The sequence below is a fragment of the Cibotium barometz genome, chromosome 60 (assembly GCF_041138505.1).
Source record: "Cibotium barometz isolate CiBa-2024 chromosome 60, ASM4113850v1, whole genome shotgun sequence".
NCBI classification, from domain to species: Eukaryota; Viridiplantae; Streptophyta; class Polypodiopsida; order Cyatheales; family Cibotiaceae; genus Cibotium; species Cibotium barometz.
This window is the reverse complement of record NC_141105.1, coordinates 36,827,041-36,850,066: the sequence shown is the minus strand read 5'-3', so window position 1 is coordinate 36,850,066 and position 23,026 is coordinate 36,827,041. Positions and strand designations below refer to the sequence as shown.

The 23,026-nt window shown below is 37.6% G+C and overlaps 1 non-coding gene across 1 annotated transcript; it reads right to left on the bottom strand.

Annotated features, from left to right (window-relative positions):
- Positions 1 to 21,972: 21,972 nt before the first annotated feature.
- Positions 21,973 to 22,046, bottom strand: TRNAI-AAU (transfer RNA isoleucine (anticodon AAU)). The gene has a single exon. It is a non-coding gene; the product is annotated as a tRNA-Ile (tRNA).
- Positions 22,047 to 23,026: the final 980 nt, after the last annotated feature.

Genomic DNA, 23,026 nt, shown 5'->3' with positions numbered 1-23,026 from the left:
CTATATCCATACATCACAAAGTAAAGCATCATCACAAAGTAAAGCATCCAACAATTCTCTGGAACCTATATCCATACATCACAAAGTAAAGCATCATTACTATAGGTATGAATTTAAAAGGGATTACTATGATACATGTTAGTGAAAAGAAGAAAAAGTGAATAGAAACATTCATCATACCTGCAAACATGCTCTAATGGGGCTGAATTTGGCCCGATGAGCTCCTCTCACCTTACTCTCCAAGAAGTGAGCAATACTCTTATAATGTCGATTTCTTCTTGTGACCATCCATTATCTCATGAGTGTAGTTATAGAATGCTTGGGAAATATCTATGAGGAGGAGACCCAAGTCATAGAATTTCTTAGGAACACCTTTGACTTCACACAATATATATGACAAACACCATTGCACAAATTTTTGATTTTCTTCTTCCTTGTAACTCTCAAAATACTTGCTAGGAAACCTCAACCATCGACCATATCGAATCGAATAAGGTGTGACTTTTTTCATTTTGTGAGTTGCATCATCTATTTCTCTCCTCACTTTATTGTCCACATCTCTCATTAGAGAACTGATTTACTTTGAAAACAAGTTCAATGCTAATATGTGCATGCAATCATATACCAAATCAAGAGACAAGTCAAAGCCATATAAATCATATAGTCTCTGTTGGATATGCTCCATCACATGCACACATAAACATCCTTTTGGTAGAGTTCAAACTCAAAGGTTATTGGCCCTCTTTTACTATTGTAATAGGCTCATAGATCAACCATACAAGGCACGCCTACATCCACTTGCTTTGAGATATTCTTGGAGGCAAGAGGTGGAGATATTCTTGGAGTTAATGAAGGCGATGATTATGGAGGAGATTAGTACCTAATCACCATTAGCTCTAAGCTAATGCATGTATCTAAACCTATTTAAAGTGGCATCTAATCAATGCAATATAGACTCCATTCCCATTATTATATTATCATTATGTTTGTATCAACTTAATCCAAATGTGATTAGTATTAATCTCTTCTTGCTTAGCATAATTTATACCTTCATCATGGCCTTAATCTCTCATTGGGATCCCTAGTGATTTTCATCATGGTATCAGAGCTAGGTTCATCTCCATTAGCAAGTAATTAAGCATATAATTATGTCCTAATCATAATTAGCCTTCCTTCTCCCTTCTCTGCAAAAAATGTACCTTGCTTTGCAACTAAGATTTCTCCCTCCACACTTGATCATTTTCCAAGGCCTTTAGCTCATTTTGTAGCCAAGACAAAGTTCTATAATCTGCTCAAGGGAAGTGGCATGAATCTGCTTCCACACGGTGCCATTGACTCTGCAAGTAGGTGCAAGCCAAATTTGGGGAAGAAGCCAAATTTGACGCGCTCACTTAAAATAGGTTCAAGAGATTTTAGGTATACGTTGCTTATAATAGAAGATTTTTAAATTGCAAATCTCAAGCCAATGGCTGATGAGAATGGCAGCAACAAACGATCCATCAGTCGTGGTAGTAAATCACGTTTTCAGCGTGTCTGCAAAAAATAGGCATAAACCCTTTGCCTACATCAATCTAACATATAAGGGCTTTGCATGGTTCAAATTTTGTGTTATTTGATTGAAGGATTGATGAGATATGATCATTTTTTCCAAATCTGTGTTTTTTATTAATAGGGTACTTAGCACTTACTCCACTAATCTTCAGAAATCTAGGTTCAACCTTAACATTGCGGAGTTACTCTTTCACCCTATTGCCTTATTTTGAAAACCCCCCTTCATTTGAGCCTCCAATTAAGCCCTCCAAATGAAGGTATTTTTTGCTAATTAACAGTTGATTGCCTCTGCTAATCAAGTGATTAAGGCTAATCACTAAGGTTATTTTGGACCATTTAAGGGTTTATACATTACATTGGGGTGTTGCTACAACATCTCCAAGAATCACATCGAAAATTCCCCTTGGTTTTATGCCTCAATTTCTTGCTCCAATTTAGGGTACCAATCAACATTGCATTGTTTTGGGGAAAATGAGATTAGTGATATTAATCATGCTTTTAATCATAATATACATGGGATTAGACATTAGTTTTGGACTTATCCAAGGCAAAGACCTTCCCAAGTCTTTCATAGCATGGATTATTGCATTTGCATTACCCGAATCAATGGGTGGAATGAAGAAGATGAACATGAAGATATGCATTGCATTGGATATGTTTGTTCATATCATCAACATGAAGAAGCAGATCAAGAGCAACAAGGGCTACATCAAAAAAGAGAAGATCAAGTGCTACAACAACAACAAGGGTGAAGTAAAAATTGCTAGCACCTCTACACATGAAGCAAACATTTCACTTTACAACCATCATGTAAACACCTCTTATGATGATGAAGAGGCATCATGGGCTTTCTAAAGCCATGTAATACTCTCCATTGCCCATATGTAAATCACCTCTAACCACCTATGATGTAGGTCATGTGATATTTCTATGCCTACATTGTCTCTCACTTAGCCATGTAGCCCTCAAAGGTGAGATTGATGGGAGTGTTGGGTCTCCATACCCAACTCATGATAGAGCACATGAGGCACTATGTTTCATGGAGTTACGATGGGGCTTTGGAGGGATACACTATGCTTAGGACTCATGCATTTTTTATGTAGAACTATTCTCATAGGAGCTATGCTATTGCATTATGCTTTTATTTTCATGTTCCATGTATGGATCAAGGAGGGTGTTGGATATGCTCCATCACATGCACACATAAACATCCTTTTGGTAGAGTTCAAACTCAAAGGTTATTGGCCCTCTTTTACTAGTGTAATAGGCTCATAGATCAACCATAAAAGCCACACCTACATCCACTTGATTTGAGATATTCTTGGAGGCAAGAGGTGGAGATATTCTTGGATTTAATGAAGGAGATGATTATGGAGGAGATTAGTACCTAATCACAATTAGCTCTAAGCTAATCCATATATCTTAGCCTATTTAAAGAGGCATTGTATCAATGCAATATAGACTCCATTCACATCATTATATTGTCGTTATTTTTGTATCAACTTAATCCAAATGTGATTAGTATTAATCTCTTCTTGCTTAGCATAATTTATCTATTCTTGCTTAGCATAATTTATACCTTCATCATGGCCTTAATCTCTCATTGGGATCCCCTGTGATTTTCATCAGTCTCCACAAACTTGATCTACATGAAAGACTTGCCTCTTTTAGTATCTCTTCACATTGAGCTTGGGTGCTTGCTTGCTCTGCAAGAACTAAATGTTTGGACATCTCTTTGGTAGATCTTTTCATTGGAGCTCTGAATTGATACCTATTTTTATCATACAAGTACTTCCCTGAGCTTGCACTGTCCAAAGTGGCTATTGCTTTCTCTATACGACAAAAAGCTTCACCACCTTCTTTACATGATCCAATCTTGCATTGAGACGGATGGTCTCCAGACACCATCATTAGCATAGCACAAGCTTGGAATCTTTGGTTATAAAAGTGGTCATCTCTAAAGATAGATGACACAGGATAATTGAAGTGTAAATCAATTCCATGTATGAAGAGACTTTCCAACTCATCCATCAAAGGTTTCATAAAAACATGGAAAAGTTTGCTCGAGCTTCGAACAATTTTCTTGCAGTTTTATGGAATAAATAACACAGATATTATTCCAATCAAAGATTTCTTCCCACAATTGAGAACTTTGATCTCAACCACACCATAATTTTTTTTTAGGTCATCTTTGATGCTTGGAAGCCATCCTGGCAATGCAATAATAAAGCAAAATTACGTAGATCTCCCTGTCCATTCAATAAAAGACACATTAGAGTGTAGTAGTATGTAACACACTTTAATATATACGTATAGAGAATATACATATAACAAAAGTCTTACCTTACAAAATCTTTTGAGGCTTCGAGCTCGACAAGCCTTACAAATAAACTTGTACATTTTCTCACTTTCATTCCAGCCCTCTAGAAGTGCTTTTGATTTTAGTGAAGGCGGCCATGCTCGATAAGCTTGTTTACAATGGACATTATCACATATCAAGCGCAACTCAAAATATGATTGTGGATCCCAAAACTCTTTAATATTATTACACTTAGTACCATCCCAAAAATCATAAATTCTTTTAGAATCATTAGAGCTATTAGATACCAACCATTTCTCTTTATTTTGCCACGTTTCTAAGAAGTCACGGCACAAAGGTCTACTTTTTGCAAACAGCTTCAATTGTTCACCAATGGGAACATAATCAAAATATAAAATTTCCTTTCTAAGCATGGCACACTTTGGACACTTCTCATTGCATGTTAAGCAATCACGCTTTAATTTTTTCTTCCCTCGTTCATTGTTATTGCATTGACATTCAAGAGTGTCGCCAATGTAGTTGTCTTCTTTACTTGGTGGATAGAGCTCAGCAGCATGTATAGAATTCTCTAATCCTTGGCATATTGTATATCGATTTTCATGAACCATACCAAGTGTTGAAAACATGGTATTTAATTTCTTCTAACATGTGGGAACACTTATGGCATCTAGACCTCCATCCCATGTTTTTGGCAACTGAAGCCTAATGTTCATCCTAAAGTGCTTGCAATTCAATCACTCTATGTATGATTTTATCAACTAAAGACAACTCCATGGCAACCATGTCCTCCTCCTCCTCCTCCTCCTCCTCATGGTGATAATGTTCATCACGTGTATCAATAAACACATTATTATCATCTTCATGCATCATCCCATTCAAAGGTCCATTGTCTTGTTCATTGCGTTCTACAACTTTGACTTGTCTAGTGCCGCATTGCTCTATTTGAGCTACCTTTATTCTCCATGCATAGTCCATTGTATTCTTATGACTCTCTCATTATTATTCCTGACACCAATGTGTGTGCGCACTTCCTTTCCAGATCTATTTCAACTAGCTTCACTCTACTGACTAACCTAGAACTAATCTCTATCTTCCTACTCCCCTACCTGTCGTATACCAGTTCCCCAGTAGGATCGCCCAAAAGTGGTTCCAGACCACCTAGTCAGCTCTAGAGAAGTAGTGACTAATGCAATGCCCAATGCAATAGGCCAACTCTAGGACGTTGAGCTACTTGTTTACTCCCCTACCTGTCGTATACCAGTTCCCCAGTAGGATCGCCCAAAAGTGGTTCCAGACCACCTAGTCAGCTCTAGAGAAGTAGTGACTAATGCAATGCCCAATGCAATAGGCCAACTCTAGGACGTTGAGCTACTTGTTTGCCTAAGTATGGGGAGATTGATTATGAATGCAAAGAAGGTTAGTTCCTAAGGCTGTCTTGAATCTTGACAGTATTCCACGTCAAGATTGAACACTGAATAGACAAAGATTAATAGAGAGAAACAACAATAAAACAAAGACCAATCCATTCTTGAGTATTACAATATACTACCTTAGCAAGAACTCTACTCATGAACTGCTCACTCAACTCTCTTATTCCTCTATTCCGTACTTTTTTCTTTACAACCACGGGTACTACCCGTTTGTAACAAAGTCCGATAGCAATCTGGGAGGTGGCCAAATGGGCTAATTAGATGAGGCATAGCTTCTGAAACATCAAAAAATGGAAAGAATCAGCATTGGTTTGAAAAGAGTCTTAAACTATGCAATGGGTATGAGTGACAGAACATTATATTGCAATGTTTAATCAAAAAATAAACTGTGGTAGATAGGTGTGTAGCACAGGCTCCAAATGAGAGTCATGAAACTCTTAAATGTGATGCATTGTCCAAGTCAACCTTGTATTCTGGACACTTAGAAGATTCCTCAAAACCACATAGTAGTCTGGATAAAGCTCTGTGGAGTCCTCAATGACATGTGATGCATTCTCCAATCATCATGTTCTCTACTTCTACCAATGTTAATACCTCTCTCTCTCTCTCTCTCTCTCTCTCTCTCTCTCTCTCTCTCTCTCTCTCTCTCTCTCTCTCTCTCTCTCTCTCTCTCTCTCTCTCGCTCTCTCTCTCTCTCTCTCTCTCTCTCGCTCTCTCTGCTTCTCCAAACAACTTCCATAGCGACCTTACACGTAGCCTTTCATGCACCTTCATAAGCTGTTGTCCTGTTAGTGGCTGTTTGTTCTGCCTTCTAGCTACTACATGGCCGAGCCACTGTCCACATAATCTAGTTGTTACACAGTCTTGAAACTATTACCTCCTATATATCATCACCATAGCTCCTGCTCCTGAGCTTTCATGGTGACCTTGATAAATATCTAAATGCCGATTCTTCTTCACTTTCGACCTCCATGAGTAGCTGCATTGCCCAGTGCCAACTCTCATCTTGTCTACATTCTCTTCTTTGCTAATGTGGACCACTAGTATTGTTGTGATACTATTGCTCTTTGTGCACAGTGTGGAAACTACATCACTCACCCTTAACCTTGTATTCTGGATATGTGGGGTCCTCAGTGACATGTGATGCATTGTCTAAGTCAACCTTGTATTATGGACACTTAAAAGATTCCTCAAAACCTATTTAGTTCAATGGTGTAATCCTCAAAGGTGGAGGTTAAGGTCCCAAAACTAGTGGAGGTAATGACACATTTTGTGCATGGTTGTTGTGCCATTTTCTTAGCATTTAGTTGAGATGTTGTAGTAGGCATTATGGCTTATGGTTGTGATGGAGCTGGTAAAGACAACTCTACTAAGGTCTGGATACATCAGTAAGTGTCCTTTGTAAACGTGTGCAGCCCTGTGAAGTCTCATGACCATAACATCCACAAAAAGTTCAATTCCCATTATAGTGTGCCCTTAGGACTAGACACTCACTGGTCAAATGTCCCTAACGACAGATTTCACACCATTAAATCTCTCTCCTTGGGTACATATGTATAGTTTTAGAGCTTTTTTGCCTTCATCCCCTCCTAGAGTACTTTCATAAAGTCTGTAAATTCATCGCGGTGTTTGCTAAAGTGTTACCTTTAGCAATGGGTTTGATAGTAGAAGTGCTATGTCCAGTGACTCCAGAAGCAAAAAATTTAGAATCTGATACTACTTGTGTGGTCCTGGCTTGGGACTAGCTTTGGGTATACTGAATTATTTGGTAATCGCTATTGTGCCGATTGCAAAGTCTCTTTTTTGGCTCTAGTAGCCTTAATTAGTGCCTCTACTTCCTACACTTCTTCTAATGTTTTGTCAATCATCAGGAATAAGCACTTGTGTAGGGGGTGGGTCAATTGCCACATTAGTTTGCTGAAGGTGTATGGATAGGGATATTAACGTGAATGCTTCTTGCTTCTTGTAACCACCACGAGACTACACCAGGTGTCTCTCTGGAGTTTACCTCAACTCCTCCATCAAGTGGTCGTCTCGGTATGTACTAAGGTTTGGTTCAGAGGTAGCATGCGGAAGCCAAACCTCTGAGGTAGCTAGGTTACACAATCACGATTGGTAGTTGGTGAGGCCTGGTTGGGGTTCTCACTTCTTGGGACTGGGGATCCTTTCATTGAGTCAAATTCAGACAAAATATCACTAGCCCCTATTCTAGGTCCTTGTACAATGCTAAACTAGGTTGTTCTGACGACCAAAGGTCTAGAGCCTAGTGTGTAGGCTAATACACACTTGCTCATAGATGCACTATCGTCTAAACAGGCCTATAATACATGTCTAGATCATAAGTGCATGACGTAAGGATGGTCAAGGGTAAAGATTAGCTTTTTTTTATCAATTACTTTTTTTGGGTATTAGAGAGAAACTTGTCCAAAGTGGGTTTTAGACAGTTCTGAACACTTTGGGAAGGGTTATGCATGCACTTTTTTGGGCTGGCCAGAGAGTTTCCTATTGTGGATCTGAGAATTGCAAATTTTTTGGGCCTTGTATAGGTTGTGCCAAAATGACTGCAACAACCTAAAACCTTTAAAAATATTTTTTTCCCTTTTTGCTTTTTTCTTTTTACTTTTTTTTAAAACAATTACGATTTACGATTTTTGGATTCACCACTACCCAAAAAAGGGGAGTTAGGATTCTTGAAATTTTCCTTTTTCCAATTTATCTCTGACTTGTGGCTTAAATGTTGAGAGAATGCAAGCTCATCGAGATTTGGTGGATAGAGTAGCATGTGGACACCAATCTAGCAGTGTGTGTGTGTGTGTGTGTGTGTGTGGACAATAATGGCCGAATCCAGCTGGCCAAGTGTGTGGACATTAGCTTTAGGTTATTTGAGTGTGAAGTTATCTCATTAGAAAAGTGTGCTGTGTTTTGTGGATTGCAATGAAGGAAAGCTATGGAGCTTCTTTACCTTGTGTGTGTGGATGAAATGAGAAACTATAGTTTAGGTGTGTCTCTTATGTATGCCCCTCTTCTCTTTTCATGGTATCAAAGCTTAGGTAGATCTCATTAGGGTTTCTTGAGTGAAATAAGCAAGAGGAAAATTTCTTGTTTTGGAGCTTTCCATTGAAGCTTTGGAGCAAAGAGTAGTTGTGGAGCACACCAAATCAACAAATATGAGAGCTTGGCCTATTAGGTAAGAATAGCTAAACACCCTTGAGCAGATTGTAGGTGATTTGACAAAATTTGAGCAGAGTGGACGGCCCAAAGCAATTGAAAAACAGATTTTTGCAAGCTCTCCATGGAAGTTGTGAAGAGGATTGTGTGAATGTATGGCATTGCGGAGCATTGTGGAGTTGATGTATTTGATGCATATTCTATTGGAGATGAGTAGAGATGCATTGGCAAGCCATTGAGACAAGTTTTGAGCAAGTGAGAAAGATTTGTAGGCAACATTAAGACTATGGAAGCTCATAGTGTGTGAAACTTACAAATGTTGATTCTATGCACCATTAAAGTGCTTAGAGTGTAGCTAAGTCTTATGTATCTCACCCCAATCATTACCCAAGTCAACCAATGGGTTTGATAGTATTGACAGTAGAAGTGCTATGTCCAATGACTCCGAAAGCAACAAATTTAGAATCTGATACTACTTGTGTGGTCTTGACTTGGGACTAGCTTTGGGTATACTGAACTATTTGGTAATCGCTATTGTGCCAATTTCAAAGTCTCTTCTTTGGCTCTAGAAGCCTTAATTAGTGCCTCTACTTCCTACACTTCTTCTAATGTTATGTCAATCATGAGGCATAAGCACTTGAGTAGGGGGTGGGTCAATTGCCACATTAGTGCTGAAGGTGTATGGATAGGGATATTAACATGAACACTCCCTGCTTGTAGCCACGAGAATACACCAGGTGTCTCTCTGGAGTTTACATCAACTCCTCCATCAAGTGGTCAGTATATACTAAGGTTTGGTTTAGAGGTAGCATGCGGAGACCGATCCTCTGAGAGGTAGCTAGGTACACGGTCAAGACTAGTGGTTGGCCGAGCTGGTGAGGCCTGGTTAGGGTTCTCACTTCTTGGGAGTAGGGATCTTTTCATTGAGTCAAAATCAAACAAAGTATCATTGGCCCCTATTGCAGGTCCTTGTACAATGCTAAATTGGGTTCTGACCAAAGGTCCAAAGCCTAGTGTGTGTAGGCTAGTATGCACCTAGCTCTGAAATTTTCCCTTTTCCAAATTGTCTATGATTTGTGGCCTAAATGTTGAGAGAATGCAAGCTCATCGAGATCTGGTGGATAGCGGTAGCATGTGGACACCAGTCTAGTAATGTGTGTGTGGACAATAATGGTCGCATCTAGCTGGCCAAGTGTGTGGACATTAGCTTTAGGTTATTTTAATGTGAACTTATTAGAAAAATGTGGTGTTTTGTGGAGTGCAATGAAGGAAAGCTATGGAGCTTTTCTACCTTGTGTGTGTGGATGAAATGAGAGAAACTATAGTTTAGGTGTGTCTCTTACGTATCCCTCTCTTCTCTTTTCATGGTATCAACGCCTGGGTAGCACTCATGAGCATTTCTTGAGTGAGTAAGCAAGAGGAAAAATTCTTGTTTTGGAGATTTCCATTGAAGCTTTGGAGCAAAGAGAAGCTATGGAGCACACCAAATCAACAAATCTGAGAGCTTGGCCTATTAGGTAAGAATAGGTAAACACCCTTGAGCAAATTGTAGGTGATTTGACAAAGTCTGAGCAAAGAGTGGGCTACAAAGTAACTGAAAAATAGATTTTTGCAAGCTCTCCATGGAAGTTCTCGAGAAGATTTTGTGAATGTATGTTACAGATATATATTTTATCATATTTTTTATGAACTAATAATTGTATAAAAATATGCTTAATTTATATTTGTTGTGAGATCCCTATCCCCACCCGGCAATTCAGGGGTGCTAGCAACGGAAGTAGTACTTCTTGCGTGGGGCAGGGTCCCACACTCAGGGCCTCCCCCACGGATATCCGAACAAGAGCCTAATCCATCGGTTCTTCCAAAATCGATGAACACAAAAAAAATTCCCTTGCCCGAAAAGCACGGGCGATTCCTCCAAAATAACTTTTCTCTAACATAGTCAAAAGCCTTAACTAGCTGAACTGATCTGACCGAACCCGTAAGTCCCATAGTCAGATCAGGAAAAGATTGCACTTGGATCATGGAGACCAACGTTTTTTTCCTCATTGACAGGCACAACCGTTGATTCTTTTCCATAGATCAATTTTTATCCGAGATTTACTTCATCTATCGTACCATAACAGAATTGAATCTCAATTCAGGGGCCATCAGTCTAGCCTAACCCCATCCAATCCTGTGGGTTAGCCAACCACCCACCAACCACTGTAGTGATGGGATCCAATTAAGAATTTGGTTAGGTTTTGTCCCGGGTACCAAGGGAAAAGAGTTCCCAGGCTCCCCAATCGGATATTCATCATGCAAACTTAAAATTAGTCACACCACTTACACACCCAATATGAAATTGCCTTTTTCACAGAATCAACTATCTTTAAAACGATCATTTAATGAAATCATAGAGTCACTAATCATAATCCTCAAAATCTCCGGTTGAATCCTTAATTCCAATCATTCCTTCATCGGTGTACCTATGGCATCATTGGCAACCAGAACGCTCACCACCTGTTCACTCAGGGGGCCTTTTCGTCGATAGTTCTTAGCTCATGGTAACCGGCATAATATTCCAATATCAAAATGGAATCTCCGTTGAAGATCAGCAAGATCAACCAATAGATCCATATAAAAGAGCCATGGACTCATCCGTTTGAGGACCAACAAGGTCAATCATCAACAGATCCATATAAAAGAGCCATGGACTCATCCGTTGAGGACCAGCAAGGTCAATCAACCAGATCCATGCCCGAATTCAGAAGACAACTCTTACTCCTTCTTCCAATATCTTCCCCAACACACGCGTGGGTATCGTCGGCGACCCAGAGCCCAAGCACCGTATGGTCAGCACCCTCTAGTTTCCTTCGCAGGTGACCTAGCGCTTCACTCATAGGCCGCTTCCTTGGTCCCTCATCCACCATACCAGAAGCTCACCATTTTAATCGAACCGAGGCTGGTCAAGACCTCGGTCGACACCTTGCTACGCGAGACATCCTCCATTGACTCTCCGTCAGCTGTTGCAACTTTATCAGATTAGGTCTCCACAACCTCATTCACAAGACGGGCAAAATGCTTCTCCAGCATTCTTGACATAAAACAGTCATTTAAAAACAGTTCAAAAATACAGTTTCTATAACGAACTCTCGTCTTTCCACATTGCTCCACATCAAACCACATTATTTAATTCCACAACCATTTCATAAGTATTCCTATTCTCATCCAATCACATCATTTTCATAAGTATTCCTATTCTCATCCAATCACATCATTTTCATCTCATCACATCTTTCCTCAATTTATCCTCATCAGATCTCATCCACTCGCACCTACCCATATCCACATCTCATCACATCACATTAATTCACATCTCATCCATTCAGACCACATCACATTCACTCACATCTCATCCACTTAGACCACATCACATCTCATTCATTTTACCTCACATCTCATTCATTCACATCTATCCCGATTCACATCCCATCACATCACATTCATTCATATCCATCATATTCACGTTCATTCATATCCATCATATTCACATTCATTCAAATCCATCATATTCACATTCATTCATATTCATTACATTCACATTCATTCATATTCATCACATTCACATCTATCCCGATTCACATCCCATCCCATCACATTCATTCATATCCATCATATTCACGTTCATTCATATCCATCATATTCACATTCATTCAAATCCATCATATTCACATTCATTCAAATCCATCATATTCACATTCATTCATATTCATTACATTCCTCAATTTATCCTCATCAGATCTCATCCACTCACACCTACCCATATCCACATCTCATCACATCACATTAATTCACATCTCATCCATTCAGACCACATCACATTCACTCACATCTCATCCACTTAGACCACATCACATCTCATTCATTTTACCTCACATCTCATTCATTCACATCTATCCCGATTCACATCCCATCCCATCACATTCATTCATATCCATCATATTCACGTTCATTCATATCCATCATATTCACATTCATTCAAATCCATCATATTCACATTCATTCATATTCATTACATTCACATTCATTCATATTCATCACATTCACATTCATTCACATCTATCCCGATTCACATCCCATCACATCACATCTCATTCATTTTACCTCACATCTCATTCATTCACATCTATCCCGATTCACATCACATTCATTCATATCCATCATATTCACATTCATTCAAATCCAGCATATTCACAGTCATTCATATTCATCACATTCACATTCATTCATATTCATCACATTCACATTCATTCATATCCATCACATTCACATCCACATATATTTATGACACATCACATCTCTTTCCATCACATCACATTCTTTCACATACACATCTATATCCATTCTTTCACATACTCATTCACATCAATTCTTTCACATATACATTCACATCCATTATCATCACATGCATTCACTCACATCCTATATCATTCATTTACGTTCTGATTCACATGACATCACATCTCATCCATTCATTCACATTTATCTGATTCACATCACATCTCATCACATCTATTTACCTCTCATTCTCATCACCTCTATTCTCATCACATCCATCCATCCATCTCATCACATCTATTTACCTCTCATTCTCATCACCTCTATTCTCATCACATCCATCCATCCATTCATTCCCATCTATCTGATTCACATCTTATCTCTTCACATCTATTCACCTCATATTCTCATCACTTCTATCCATATCACATCCATCCATCCAATCATCATCTATCTGATTCACATCTTATCTCATCACATCTATTCACCTCATATTCTCATCACTTCTATTCCCATCACATCCATCCAACCAATCATCTATCTGATTCACATCTTATCTCATCACATCTATTTATCTCATATTCTCATCACTTCTATTCACGTCACAGCCATCCATCCAATTATCTATCTAATTCACATCTTATCTCATCACATCTATTCACCTCATATTCTCGTCACTTCTATTCCCATCACATCCATCCATCCAATCATTTACATCTATCTGATTCACATCTATTCACCTCATATTCTCATCACTTCTATTCACATCACATCCATCCATCCAGTCATCTATCTGATTCACATCTTATCTCATCACATCTATTCACCTCATATTCTCATCACTTCTATTCACATCACATCCATCCATCCAATCATCTATTTGATTCACATCTTATCTCATGACATCTATTCACCTCATATTCTCATCACTTCTATTCACATCACATCCATCCATCCAATCATCTTATCTCATCACTTCTATTCACATCACTTCTATTCACATCACATCCATCCATCCAATCATCTATCTGATTCACATCTTATCTCATCACATCTATTCACCTCATATTCTTATCACTTCTATTCACAAAATTTAAACATAGAATTTAAGAGAATTCTAATTTTTTATATAAAGAATCTTTACGCATTTATTTATACATAATTCAAATTTAAGAAAAATAACACTTTTGAAATAAAAATAAATCCTTTATGCATCTTTCTATGCATAAATTCAATTTTAATGAGAATAACACTTTTGATATAAAAATAAATCCTTTATGCATCTTTCTATGCATAAATTCAATTTTAATGAGAATAACACTTTTGATATAAAAATAAATCTTTTATGCATCTTTCTATGCATAAATTCAATTTTAATGAGAATAACACTTTTGAAATAAAAATAAATCTTTTATGCATCCTTCTATGCATAAATTCAATTTTAATGAGAATAACACTTTTGAAATAAAAATAAATCTTTTATGCATCTTTCTATGCATAATTTCAATTTTAATGAGAATAAAACTTTTGAAATAAAAATAAATCTTTTATGCATCCTTCTATGCATAAATTCAATTTTAATGAGAATAAAACTTTTGATATAAAAATAAATCTTTTATGCATCTTTCTATCTGCATAAATTCAATTTGAATGAGAATAAAACTTTTGATATAAAAATAAATCTTTTATACATCTTTTTATGCATAAATTCAATTTTAATGAGAATAACACTTTTGAAATAAAAATAAATCTTTTATGCATCTTTCTATGCATAAATTCAATTTTAATGAGAATAACACTTTTGAAATAAGAATAAATCTTTTATGCATCCTTCTATGCATAAATTCAATTTTAATGAGAATAAAGCTTTAGATATAAAAATAAATCTTTTATGTATCTTTCTATGCATAATTTTAATTTTAATGAGAATAACACTTTTGAAATAAAAATAAATCTTTTATGCATCTTTCTATGCATAAATTCAATTTTAATGAGAAGGTCCTTTATACCTAATTTTTAATTAATTTCAATTGCACATTGGAAAGTTCTTTTTGAATTTTTGTTTCAAGGGAAACCATTTTAGACACTAGGAGGATTTTTATATCCAAAAATATCTCAATTTTAAATTACCTCCCTCTAGATATTTTCTCTCTCTAGGCCAAAACAGGGTAAAACATGATCTTTCTTTTATTTCAGAGAGGGGAATAATTATAAGATTAGAAGGGGGGTTCTTACACCTGCACACCTCAAAAGCCAGAGGGAGGAATCTTACATCCTACCCCACTTAAAAAACGCAAGATGTCCTCATCTCGCAAAATTAGAGAACTCTTTCCCTTAAGATCAACTAATTCTAGGGTTCCTTATAGTCTTGTGAACCCAACAAAATCTTGGAATAAAGATCCCTTATATAGAACTCATCATCAGATTTGACAATTCACTCAGATCATATCATTCAAATCCTTATCATAATAATGGTCCATTAGATCGAAATTTCTATCTGAACAGACCTCCATGGGAATTTTTAATTATACAGATTTTTAATTTGACATCCCTTAACTTGATCCACGGGGTCAAGTGTTTACAGCAGCAATCTGTCAGCACAATCCACTAATCTCATAGTGATTTGCTGAAGTCATTAACGTCATTCCAGTTATGAACATCATCACAGGGACTCGTCCCATTCATCCTCATTATGGTTTTGCTCAATTTATTACATTTCAACCAAAATTCAGGAATCATCATTTTTCAATCAAAATCCAAATCAACTCATCAGTTCTCAACCAGAATTTAAAAATCATATCAACCACACCACATTCTAATTCATCATCTGGATAGCATTTATGCTTATAATTTCAAGTCTTAGATTTACTCGTATATACTGCCAGTAAAGAGCTGCAGTTATACCCTCGGTATATACGGGTAGTCACGATCCTTGGAATTATAAGGTAAAAAACATCATGTCTAGGCCTCAAGCAAGTCAGGGATTCGATGCAATTGCGGTACTTCCATCTAAAGACCCAATTACTAATTTATGAATTTCAGTCTGGATATCAATCTGTATGAATTTCATCGCATAATTATAACCTTTTACCGTTACTTCATAAATTTTTGACAATTTTGGCTTCTCGGTTGATCCACATTAACCAAATTGCTCTGATACCAGCTCTGTGAGATCCCTGTCCCCACTGCACAACGAATTCAGGGGTGCTAGCAGTGGAAGTAGCACTTCTTGCGCAGGGCAGGGTCCCACACTCGAGGCCTCGCCCGGATATCCGAACAAGAGCCTAATCCATCGGTTCCTTCAAAACCAAACCCGAAAAAACTTCCCTTGTCCGGAAAGCACAGGCGATTCCTCCAAGATAACTTTTTTCTAATGTAGTCAAAAGCCTTAACTAACTGAACTGATCTGACCGAACCGATAAGTCCCATAGTCAGATCAGGGAAAAGATTGCACTTGGATCATAGAGACCAACGCTTTTTTCCTCATTAAGAGGCACAACCGTTGATTCTTTTCCAAAGAACAATTTTTATCCGGGATTTAATTCATCTATCGTACCATAACAGAATTGAGTCTCAATTTAGGGATCCATCAATCCAGCCTACAGTCCCGTGGGTTAGCCAACCGCCCAACTACTATAGTAATGGGATCCAATTAACAATTTGGTTTTAGGTTTTGTCCCCGGTACTACCAGGGAAAAGAGTTCCCAGGTCCCCTAGTCGGGTATTCATGCAAACTTAAAATTAGTTACACCACTTACACACCCAATATGAAATTGCCTTTTTCATAGAATCAGTTGTCTTTAAAACAATCATTTAATGAAATCATAGAGTCACTAATCATAATCCTCAAAATCTCCGATTGAATCCTTAATTCCAATCATTCCTTCACTCATCGTCGGTGCTGTCCACTCAAGGGGCCTTTTCGATAGTTCCTAGCTCATAGTAACTGGCAATATATTCACATATCAAAATGGAATCTCCGTTGAAGATCAGCAAGGTCAACCAGCAGATCCATATAAAAGAGCCATGGACTCATCCGTTGAGAACCAGCAAGGTCAATCAGCAGATCCATATAAAAGAGCCATGGACTCATCCGTGTTGAGGACCAGCAAGGTCAATCAACAGATCCATATAAAAGAGCCATGGACTCATCCGTTGAGGACCAACAAGGTCAATCGACCAGATCCATATAAAAGAGCCATGGACTCATCCGTTGAGGACCAACAAGGTCAATCGACCAGATCCATATAAAAGAGCCATGGACTCATCCGTTGAGGACCAACAAGGTCAATCAACCAGATCCATGCCCAAATTCAGAAAACAAACTCTTACTCCTTGTTTCCAATATCTTCCCTGACGCACGCATGGGTATCGTTGACGACCCAGAGCCTGAGCACCGTATGGTTAGGGCCCTCTAGGATCCTTCGCAGGTGACCTAGCGCTTCACTCATAGGCCGCTTCCTTGGTCCCTCATCCACCGTACCGGAAGCTCACCATTATAATCGAACAACCGAGGCAAGTCAAGACCTCGGCCGACCTTGCTATGCGAGACGTCCTCCATTGACTCTCCGTCAACTGTTGCAACTTTATCAGATTAGGTCTCCACGACCTCATTCACAAGATGGTCAAAATGCTTCTTAAGAATTCTTGACATAAAACAGTCATTTAAATACAGTTTCTATAACGAACTCTCGTCTTTCCACATTGCTCCACATCAAACCACATTATTTAATTCCACAACCATTTCATAAGTATTCCTATTCTCATCCAATCACATCATTTTCATCTCATCACATCTTTCCTCAATTTATCCTCATCAGATCTCATCCACTCGCACCTACCCATATCCACATCTCATCACATCACATCATCTCATCCACTCGCACCTACCCATACCCACATCTCATCACATCACATCTCATTCATTTTACCTCACATCTCATTCATTCACATCTATCCCGATTCACATCCCATCACATCACATTCATTCAAATCCATCATATTCACATTCATTCATATTCATCACATTCACATTCATTCATATTCATCACATTCCCTCACTCACATCTCATCCACTCAGACCACATCACATTCCCTCACATCACATCTCATTCATTTTACCTCACATCTATCCCGATTCACATCACATTCATTTATATTCACATTCATTCAAATCCATCATATTCACATTCATTCATATTCATCACATTCACATTCATTCATATTCATCACATTCACATTCATTTATATCCATCACATTCACATCCACATATATTTATCACACATCACATCTCTTTCCATCACATCACATCCTTTCACATATACATCTATATCCATTCTTTCACATACTCATTCACATCAATTCTTTCACATATACATTCACATCCATTATCATCACATACATTCACTCACATCCCATATCAGTCATTTACTTATTTTAGCATCGTCTATGCTTGCTGCCATCATGCAAGGATGCTTAGAGAAAATATTTATGTAGCCATGATTTGCTATAGATTTGGGATAATAAATAGACTCTAGGTATATGCATCTATGCCTTATCTCTTCAAATTTTAATAACACAACAGTAGACGACATCAAAGGACTCGGCGTGCAAGAAATAGAGTACTAAACCACTCAAGACATATTTGAGAAAGCAAAAGACAATATTGTACAAAAATAAGATTAATATATAAATAAAGCTTTCTCTTTTGTGGAGTATTGTCTTTTGTGGAGTATTGTCTTTAAATTCAAAATGTCAAACGTACAGTTGTGTGGTATAGTAATGGCCCAGTATCAACATTGATGGTCATGAATATCAAGCTATTAGCATCACTTTCCAGTACATGATGATAAACGATAAAGTAAGGATGGCTGCATATTATCTCAAGTTTAGAGAATATTACTTTCGGACATCCTTACCAAGAACTTTTTATGTGGCCTCATCATTGGGTTGATACAGAGGAAAAATTTATCATTGAGATTAGCTTGGATTTTCTTCCTTTCTATGCTTCAAATATGAATTTAGATATGATTACCAAGAAACTCGATTTAGTTAAGAAATATAGGATCGGAGAAAGAATTCAGTACTCCCTAGATGAATATTTGTTTAGGCTAAATCATTTGAGTTTGTATATTCCCTATCAAAAACAGGACAATATCAAAATTTTTGCTTGTTTATAAGAAGGGATTAGATTTCCCTATTACAATGTAATAAGAACTTTTGAGTAAATAAAGATATCCTCACCTTTACTCAATATGCTTGTCTCTAAGCTTCACTCATGCATTAAAAGTATGGAGGCATTACCTTCTCGCATAAAGATCTACTTTGATAACATACCACATAAGTTTGAAATAGATATTTACTTAGAGAGTGATCTCAATATGCATCAAAGGAGATCGATGCAAATATTGAAAGAGTTTGATTTTGAAATCAAGTACAAATCTGGAAAAGAAAATGCTTACAGATGCCTTAAGTCAAAAAGTATCCTTGCTTGCAATTACAGTTGTATCAAATCCCCTCCCAATAAAAATTAAGGAGAAGAGTAGGATATTTATTCATTGCCCCAATTTCACTTTATTAATCTAAGAAAGTAAAACTGTTCCAAAAATGAACAAATTTCAAGGATACAAACTTGAAGATGAATGCTTGTATTTCAACAATCACTGGAAGATCAAACATCAGGCTTATGAGTTTCTTATTCCTCCTCAGCCTACTGTGAAGAAGTATCATCCAAACCCTCAGCACATTTTAGAGGATGATCACATCATCATGCCAGAACAAGGACATATGAAGTTGAAATCTAAAGTGATCTTCGATGTACGTAAAAAACCTTAACGAAACAGGATTCTAAGAGAATGCTTGGTTAACTAGAACTTTTTCCCTCTTGTTAAAGGTGTAACTTGGTAAAAAGAGGAGGATCAAGCCAAAGATTATCCCCATTTCATGAGATGAGGGCATCTCAATGTTTAAGTGTGGAAGGATGTAAGATCCCTCCTACTCGTGTAAAAAAGAAAATGTTAAATGAAATAATTTTGGCACAAAAATAATAGATTGTGTATTATTCAAACAAGTTAAAGTTTGTAATGGGATGTGCACATGGAAAATTTGTTGTAAAATGTGTAATAACTATGCCATAACTCTAGTAAACCAAGTTTACTGTCACAACTTGTAAACCACTGGTGCAATATCAACCATAATCTCACCAACTATGCTAGCGGAGTATGGGCTGAGCCATAATCATGGTGTGTCCATCCATATCTGCATCGGTTGAGCTCAATATCTCAACTTCTTGGGTCCCATAGCTTCAAGGATATAAGTCTTCCAATTTTTTTCAACCATAATCTCACCAACTATACCAGTGGCGTATGGGCCAAGCTATCATCATGGTGTGCCCATCCATATCTACACCATTTGAGCTCAATATCTCAACATCTTGGGTCCCATAGCTTCAAGAACACAAGTCTTCCAAATTTGTTCCATCTCAACTAGAGCTGGCAATGTCTCTATCTACAAGCTATGCTTCACATGCTACCTTAGTGGAAGCACCATATGGTTATGGTTGGGGTGGTTGTTATATCATGCTACCTTATTGGAAGCTCCATATGGTTGGGTTACCAATGGTTGTTATATCATGATCATATCCGCTTCCAGCTCTATAACCAATACAGCAAACAAGACAACTATCTTTTATTCCATCACTAATTGCAACATTGGGAACTCAAACAACAATGTCATCGGTACTATGATCCCCTTATTCTTACCATGTTCCCCTTTCATCTCCTTAATTTATAGCTTGTAATTTTATCTTATTCTTACCACATGTGCCCCTTGCACCTCCTTAATTTATAGCTTGTAATTTTATCTTATTCTTACCATGTGCCATGAAGCTCCCTCGCTTTTCAAATGAGCCATGGAGCACCTCAGATGAATCTACCCACCCCACCCACTCCATGCACCCCCCTAGGAGGATGACACGCTTTAGAGATTTTCTCTTTAAAAATAATGTAAGAGTTACATAATCTTTTTGTCTATAATCAAAAGTACATCCACTTTAGTTGTTTTGAGAGAGATAACGAATGCTAGAGAGATAGAGAGATAGAGAGAAAGAGAGGATTTTAAAGAGAGACAGAGTAAGTATGTATGTGTGCATGTATTGAGTGGACACACATCAGAGATTTGCTCTTTATAATAAGTGATCTTGTTTTGGAATAACATGGAAATATGAATGATCTTTTTGTCTTTTTTTTTAATGTGAATGGCCTTTCGCATTTGCAAATATGAATGGTCTTCTTCTTTTAATGTAAATAACCTTTTTGCATTTGCGCACACACACCCACACATGGGGGGGGGAGAGAGAGAGAGAGAGAGAGAGAGAGAGAGAGAGAGAGAGAGAGAACATGCATGCATCAATTGCATGGCCTTTTTGCCCAAATTATTAAAAAAAAACCAATCCCCCTTTACAATTAGGTCTAGGACTATTGTAAGCTAAAGAAACAAAACAAAAAATTAAGCGAAATGATTGCCCACAACAAACGAAGTAAATCAGGGAGCAAAACAAATGACACCAACGTGACAAACCAAGTAATTCGAGGAACAAAACAAATATAAAACTATGACAAAATTGACTCGCATAATTTTTTTTTTTTAAGTTTGGCTGGAATTAGATAGAACAACACGCACACCCTACATGCCACCGCTTGCAGAGGGGGGGAGCTCAAACCCATGACCTCAGGATTCTCGAGAACCACTTTAACCACTCCACTAACTCGCAGTCGACAACCCACAGAATTTTCAAATAAAGGGAGGACTATAGTTGAAAGAAATGGCATAACATGGAAATATGATTGGTCTTTTTGTCGTCTTTTTTAAAATGTAAATGGTGGCATAACATGGAACTATGATTGGTTTTTTTGTTGTCTTTTTTAAAATGTAAATGGCCTTTGCATTTGCAAATATGAATGGTCTTTTTGTCTTTTTTTTTTAATGTAAATGGCCTTTTTTGCATTTGCACGCACACAATGGGGGGGAGAGAGAGAGAGAGAAGAGAGAGAGAGAGAGAATCCATGCATGTATTGCAAAAACTCCTCGCGTGTAAATAAAGAGCAAAACCTATTGACACCATTCAAACCAAGTAATTCGAGGACAAAAACACATATGATATAAAACAAGGACTAGAGGAAAACTGGCCCATGCAGGTTTCGAACCTGCGACCTTCGCGTTATTAGCACGACGCTCTAACCAACTGAGCTAATGGGCCAGCTGTTAAAATCGATTTGCAAAAACAAAATTTAAGGCAATTATTAGTCATTTCCTTGAAATCCGTATGTACATACATACGTCTAGGATTGCGAGGTTATATGCTGCAGCACACAGGCCACGAAAAGAACAGAATGTATGAGGGACAGATAAGCTTAGGATCATATGCTCCTGTTCTCTCAAGAGAAAGTCCTGAATCAATAAACTTAGAACAGTTTTTATTGATTCAGGACTAAAGAAACGAAAGACGTAACATTTTTTGCACTCCGCAGGGTGAGGAGCAAGAATTACAGCATGTCAGTTAAAAACTTTTGAAAAATAAGACGTTCACATTCGTTTTGAAAAATGGGGAGATTTAGCATGAGGTAACTATGCCTACAGTATGAGGGTTATGCACATCCAGGTTCAAAGTCGTCGTGATGGAAATATGTGTGGCTCTGCAACAGTAACAAAAGCGATTGAAATGAGGCTCCAACGTAGGAGTCCCGTAGAATGCCTCTGTTGGTGAGCTACCTCCAACCATTCCCTCTCTTTTTAACTTGCTAATCTATCGTTTCATTCAATACTTACAAACTGTGGAAGGGTGACAATAAGCAGTGGCGAAGAAAACAAATGGGCATGGTTGTAGGAGTGAAGTGATACAAAGGATATAACAAATAAACAACATGAACTTCCCTATAAATTTGGAAATGCAAGCATATATGTAAAGAAAATGAATTTGATCAATTGTACTCCACAGATAAACTGACCCGGTCTGCGAAGGTCTGATTAGGAATCAAGTGAGACCAAGACATCCAAAGAACACAAATAGCCAAGATTTGTAAGCAACTTCACGCATATGGATGTAAATAAAATGAATTTGATCCATTGTACTCAAAGATAAACTGGACCAGTTAGGAGTTGCTTATAAATTTTGGCTATTTCTTTTGATGTATTGGCCGTTTCTTTTTTAAACGGTCTCGAACCAACTGGCTTGAAGTT